This window comes from Panthera pardus, unplaced genomic scaffold (genome assembly GCF_024362965.1).
Source record: "Panthera pardus isolate Hobbes unplaced genomic scaffold, ASM2436296v1 HiC_scaffold_1, whole genome shotgun sequence".
Taxonomy (NCBI): Eukaryota; Metazoa; Chordata; class Mammalia; order Carnivora; family Felidae; genus Panthera; species Panthera pardus.
This window is the reverse complement of record NW_026526654.1, coordinates 15,353,409-15,360,038: the sequence shown is the minus strand read 5'-3', so window position 1 is coordinate 15,360,038 and position 6,630 is coordinate 15,353,409. Positions and strand designations below refer to the sequence as shown.

General features: G+C 42.6%; 1 pseudogene; it reads left to right on the top strand.

The window, feature by feature from the left end:
- The first annotated feature begins 2,041 nt into the window (after positions 1 to 2,041).
- On the top strand, positions 2,042 to 2,629 carry LOC109263992 (nuclear transport factor 2-like; annotated as a pseudogene).
- Positions 2,630 to 6,630: the final 4,001 nt, after the last annotated feature.

The window sequence follows — 6,630 nt, the reverse complement described above, 5'->3', positions numbered from 1 at the left end:
TGGATCTACCATGTGGACAGTAAATTGTTATAAGCACTGTAATTCCATGATTTATTAGTCCTAGATGTCCATTACTGTGGTATAGCTTACTCTGAGGGTGCACTACGAAAGAGAAAGAACCAATTTTCGTAGGAAATAATTCTAAGTATGCAAACACACACACTTATGTATACACCTTCACAAGTCTTATAAAAGAAATACTTAATTAAAGGGTGTTCTCTCTAACAGAGAGAAATCAACCCATCCATATTGCTTTGAATTAAGCACCTAAAGATAAGTCATTAAAAAAAATAACAACAACAACTACAACAACCCTTCTATTTGTTCTGTGATCTACATTTTACAAAGTATTACTACATACGTATTTGGTCATGATGATAGTGACCAGGATGAGTATTTCTGTCTTGGCCAAGACAATGACTTGGGTTCCCAAAAGAAATAGTTTAAAGGGTACACTATAGACAAATACGCACTATTTGTTAACATGGGACCTTAACTTTCAAGCATTCTGCTCAACTCCGCTCCGTGACCTCCCCCACACGGACCTCCATTGTCCCCAGCCAGATTCAGGGTCTAAGGCATCACACTGAACATATAACATTGTCTTGAAGCCTTGTTTTTATCCTAAACATTTGTATGTGAATTTCAAATATTCTGCCTTCATGTGTCCATATTCATCATGATATAAATGGTTCTCCCCTGCCTTGAAATCTTTCGGGAAAACGTAGCATGTTGCTCATGTGGCTTTGAGTAGACCAGCATACGATGTCACATATGGCCAGCTTAATTGGAGAAGCACTTCTATAATGCTGAACTATCAGACCCCAATGGACTGAAGTAGGTGCAGAAAGAGTACTCAGCCCCAAATATCCATCTCTCTGCCTGTTACCTTGGTACCCACTTATCCTTCTGGTAGGGGTGGGGAAAATATTAGGAGGCAACCGTCAAGGGGAAGAGATCCTGGTCCTTTTAGTGCACCGTGCAAACGGACCTCCCAGGGAGAGGAGAACAGAATAATGCAATCCAAAAGGAGGAGCCAAGAGGAGACACGCAAAAAGAAGAACAGAGAGTTGACCTACTGTGGCAACAAAAAAGCTTTCGGTATTTCTACATTCTTAATTTTCAGGTCTCACTTCTTAGGGCTATCACCATTTGCATTTTTAATCCCGACCCATTAAAATGCTTCCCTTTGGGGACTAAATTGGACCCTTTTTCCTCCCAGAGGCTGGATTCTGACTACTATCATTCCCATACATTTTGAACTTTCTTCTGTCAACACCAGGAGCTTCACAATTAACCACAGATATTGTTTTCTACAAAAAGGGAGATTGACACAATATGATATAGTCTTATCTAAAACATTAGGAGATTAATTCTCCATCTTTGCCATTTCTTCTGCACATCAACCTGGGGTCAACGGATAACTCAGCTCCTTAATGTCTTTTGATTTTCTCCTTTTGGGGGACATCTAGAAGTTACTGAATTGAATCAGGTCATTGCTTTAATAATTTTTACCAAAGGCCCCATTGTACGTTCTACCAAAAAACACCTTCTATTTATTTGTCATCTCCAGTCATGATCCTGTGCCACCAGATCCATTAAACAGGTTATGTGATGCATAGCAGATGATAAAAAATACCTAATGCATGCCAGCCCCTGGGTGAGTGTCAGGGGTTAGGGTATCCAGGAGGGGGCTGGGCCAAAGGAGCTGCGCTTGGGCCACCTGGAGCCTCTGCTGTGCATCCCCAGGCCCCAGACCCTGGCCCTGTGTCCTGCAGACATGCAGGGCCGGGGTCATGCAGAGACACAAGAGGGACAGACAGGTGCCTATCCCACTGTACTGTGCCCATGGCACCTGCAATGGACTGAGCTGGGCCCAGCCTTTCCCCCTGTGCCAGACACCTCGTTGGGGGGCTCCAGACCCTCCCTGTGTGGCCTAGCCCAGTCTGCCCCAGTCTCGCCGACCTCAGCCCCATGTCCTGCCACCTGCTGGCTCTGGAGTCAGCACCGGGTCTCAGCAGAAGCCCAGTGATGCCCCAGAATGGGAGACAAGCCAATCTGTGGGCAGACTAGAACCAGCTCCATTCAACATTATCACTAGTTATTTGATAACAACAGAACTCTACTAGGTGCGATTTATATCTATTTTTATTTTTTTAATTTTAGGTAGAGAATGGGAGCAGGGTAGAGGGGCAGGGGGAGAGAAAGAATCTTCAGTAAGTTCCATGCTTAGTGCAGAGTCCAACAGAAGGGCTGGATCCCATGACCCTGGGACCGTGACCTGAGTGGAAATCAAGAGTCCCACACTCAGCCTACAGCGTTACCCAGGTGCCCCTAGGTGCAGTTATATTGATGGTCATGCCTTATTATGGGAAGGACAGCAATTCCATTGGAAAGCTGCCATTGTGGAAAAGTTGCCCAGCCTTCTGTTCCAGAAAATCCAGCATAGCAGCACCACACAGACCTGAGCCAGCCAGCCAGCCACGTTGCCAGCATGGTTGTGGACCAGCTCAAGCCCAGTGAAGACCCCATCATGGGGTTCTGCCAGATGTTCCCACTGAAGAACTTCAATGGTGTGTGGGTTTGCTCCAATGGCATGTTCAGGCTTGCCCTGCACAACTTCGGCTGACCTCTTCCCAGCCCGGCACTCTTCTTATTTTCTCCTCCTCCTCTTCCCAACACTATGCACATGTCTCCAGATGATGGAATACCAGCCCCAAAGCAGCAGGGCAGAGGTGGGAGCGGGCTCAGGGCACAGCAGCGACAGGTATCCGCGTGGTGTTTGGATGCTAGATTAGTTGCATCTGAGGAGTTTCCAGCGTCTGCCTTGGAAAGACTGAAGTAATGCAAAAAGTTGTCTTGTGTTTATTTTTGTTTGAATCTACTGACAAGTTGCTCAGTAATCCAAAGACGTGAAGGGGAAAACATCTGCCTCGCCCCCAGACATTGATTTGTTCAGATGTTTCAATGCCCCATGATACAAAAAAAGCCATGAAATCTTTCTTTCAAAAAACCACACACACACACAAAATAAACCCAATCTCAATAAAACAAAGAATCTGGCAACATCTCTGTGGGATAAGTAACCATATTTATTTCCATTTAAGGATCAACACGCACAAGTTAATTCAGTTACTGTGGGGAATCCAGCTAATCCACAGAAGAGCCAAAATTCAAATCCAGGTCTGATTTGGGGAAGTAAGTCCTTCATAATTTTACTGTCCTGTGTCTTTCCCTTTACTACTTATCCCAGAGAATTTAAACTTTAAATGTTCTTTTCCAATGTATCTAATGTTCCTTTAATTCCTCTTTTGCCCACAATGTATGCAGGCAAATGAAAAAAAAAAAAAAAAGCATTTTGTTACTGTTTCTTTATTTATTTTGAGACAGAGAGAGCCAGAGAGAGAAGGAGAGAGAATCCCAAGCAGAGCCTGCTGCAGGGCTCGATCTCACAAATTGTGAGACCGTGACCTGAGCCGAAATCAAGAGTCCAACACTAACTGACTGGGCCACCCAGGCACCCCAACCAAAAGTAATTTTTAAAAAAGGAATGGTCTACCAGTGACGAAGAAAACCAAGAAAAGGAAGCCTTTGTACTGTTGAAATATTTCTCATTATTTTAAATTTATTTTCTGAACACTATTTAATAAGAAAAAGAAAGAGTAAATAGTTCTAGCCTTTGGCAATACTACTTAAATAAATCCCTCCCTCCATATTCCCTATAAGAAGACACTACATTGTTGCTGAAGTATATTTTTACCTTCGAATTATAGTGTATCTAGTCTTCTCTGTAACACAAAGTTCAGAACTCCAAGATTACTTTTTATTATACTTCTAAAATTATAAGAAATTTAGAGACAGCTGTGGAAAATTGAAGAAAGTCTGTATGGAAAAGCCACTTCCAATAATAAATAAAAGGACTAGGGTGTAAGCATGTGTATATGGTGAGAGAGAGTCTAACTGAACTGAAAACCTCCCCAAAGCAGGAACAGCAGTCCCTTGCCCTTTAATAATGTTGATCAAAAATTTTTGTCCTAAGTCATCAAAGTTGTGGCTGATTGGCTAAGTACCTCTAAAAACCTGGAAATTCTGTCAGGTCTAAGTTGAAGTATGCTAAACAGACTAAAAAAATATCGCTTTCACCCTTAGGAAAACAAACTTTTTATTTTTATTTATTTTTAAATTTTATTTTTATTTATTTATTTTCGAGAGAGAGAGAGAGAGAGACAGACAGACAGAGCGTGAGCAGGGGAGGGGCAGAGAGAGAGAGGGAGACGCAGCATCCGAAGCAGCTCCAGGCTCTGAGCTGTTGGGACAGAGCCCAATGCGGGGCTTGAACTCACGAATCAGGAGATCATAACCTGAGCTGAAGTCAGACACATAACCGACTGAGCCACCCAGGAGCCCCTAGAAAAACAAACTTTTTAGATACTAGTTTTCCATAGTGTCACATAGCAATTTCCTAAGCACCCAATTTCTTCTAGGTGATACCTTACTTTGTTGTTCATTTTATGACCATCACTGCTGTCATTGTCCTTGTCATTTTTGCTATTCCGTAGTACTTCCGTGTTCCTTTTTTGAGCTGGCGTGGAGCTTGTTGAGGATGATGCCTTATGATTGGGTAAGTTCATGTCTATTACCATGTGGGTTGTTGCAATAATAGTACTTATCTTCTAGATGGGTTACATAGCATGACAGTAGAGAAAGTAAGACAAAGAGCAGAAGCCCATTGTTTTGTGAAGAAAGTGACAAAAATGATATGGAACCCTGAATATTAATTTTATGCAACTTTATGATCAATTTCTAGTGTCATCAAAACCTTTATTTAAAAGTCTTTAGGGGCGCCTGGGTGGCTCAGTCGGTTAAGCGTCTGACTTCAGCTCAGGTCACGATCTCACGGTCCATGAGTTCGAGCCCCGCGTGGGACTCTGGGCTGATGGCTCAGAGCCTGGAGCCTGCTTCCAATTCTGTGTCTCCCTCTCTCTCTGCCCCTCCCCCGTTCATGCTCTGTCTCTCTCTGTCTCAAAAATAAATAAACGTTAAAAAAATTTTAAAAAAAATAATAAAAATAAAAGTCTTTAAAATCCCTTATCATTGGCTATTCAAACATGCTCAACTCTGAATTAAGGTATGGGTTGAGTTTATATCTTCTTTCTTCAGAAAAAAAAAAATAAACAAATGCCATAGTCTATTTTTGTAAGAAAGAACTTTCTAAACGTACTGGCTTTAAGAAATTAAGAAACAAATTGCTTATGTATCCAAGAGCCTTTCCACAGGAAAAGTAAAGATTTATATTATTTCGTGTTTACAGTTTCTTAAAACCACTCGTACAAACAGACGTGACCCACCGTATGATTTAAAGTAACCTGGAGCACATTTTGCGCGCGCGCGCGCGTGTGTGTGTGTGTGTGTGTGTGTACACACACAGACACATATTTGTTTTTAATTTGTTATATATGTGCCTGTTTGAGACAGTTCACTCTCAATTACTAGCTCACTGCGTTAACAGACTGAAGACTTATTCATAAGGAAATGTATGATGTATACCCTCTACGCGGTGATAGCGACCGCAAGCAGTTTTGGGATATGACTTACGTTACAAAGAGCGCTTGGTGTGCAAATGGAATACGTTGGCCAACCAATTTAGGAAAAATGTATACGGAACAACCTGTTTTCCATAAATATCTTTTTGGTAATATTGGAGACGTAGCTGACATATCTGCAACACGTCCCCATATCTTATTTTATTCAATTGCCAGAAGTCCAGCTTGCACAGAATTAAAGCAACAAGGCCGAATACAGAGCAATATGAGGTGAGGGAAGTGGATGCTGTGTTGGGCTCCGAATCCACGTGGAAGGATTAGAGGACAGATGAAGCGCAAGATACGTTAACCTGTACATTTTTAGCTTTCCCAATTTGAAACTAAAACCGATCAAATGCAACTGTTTGTTCCCTCTGATTCTACAATGGCTCGCGCACGGATCTTGCCGCTTACCCAAGAACCTTGTTGGTAAGTGGACAAATATGTCTAAACATAAGATTCCAGATGAGCTGCAGCAGATGCCATGTGAAACTCTGGACAGCGCAGATGGTCTATCAACAGTTAATCAAGTAGCGGGCCCTAAAAGGCCCAAAGACTGCTGTCAACTCTAGGGTCTCTAAAGAGGATACAAAAACTTTTTGCGGGCTTGGCATCAGGGCTCTGTGACCTCACCGGGAGAACCAGTCAGCAGTGCGGTGCATACACACACACACACACACACACACACATGCACGCACAAGTCGCACTACGGAGCAGAAGAATGATGCCAAGAGACGGGCAATGGCTTGAGATATGGGTAATGAGATCTGAAATCCTCAGCCCAGATCTTTAGTCTGTGTCAGCATCTTTAATCTTGTTCAATGCAACTGGGACGAAAAGTCATTAGCCTTTCCCGTCTGTTTCACATAATTATATAAAACGGGAGCAGGGCCTGCATCCTATTCTTGGATATCCCTGTCTACACTCATTGGCCCCTAGAGGTTTCCCACCCCAAACCTTCAGAATACACTGTGATTATGAGAATGGTGTTTCATGATAATCAACGCAAACTGGTTTCGCCTGAAAATATCCAAGTCACTTAGCTCTC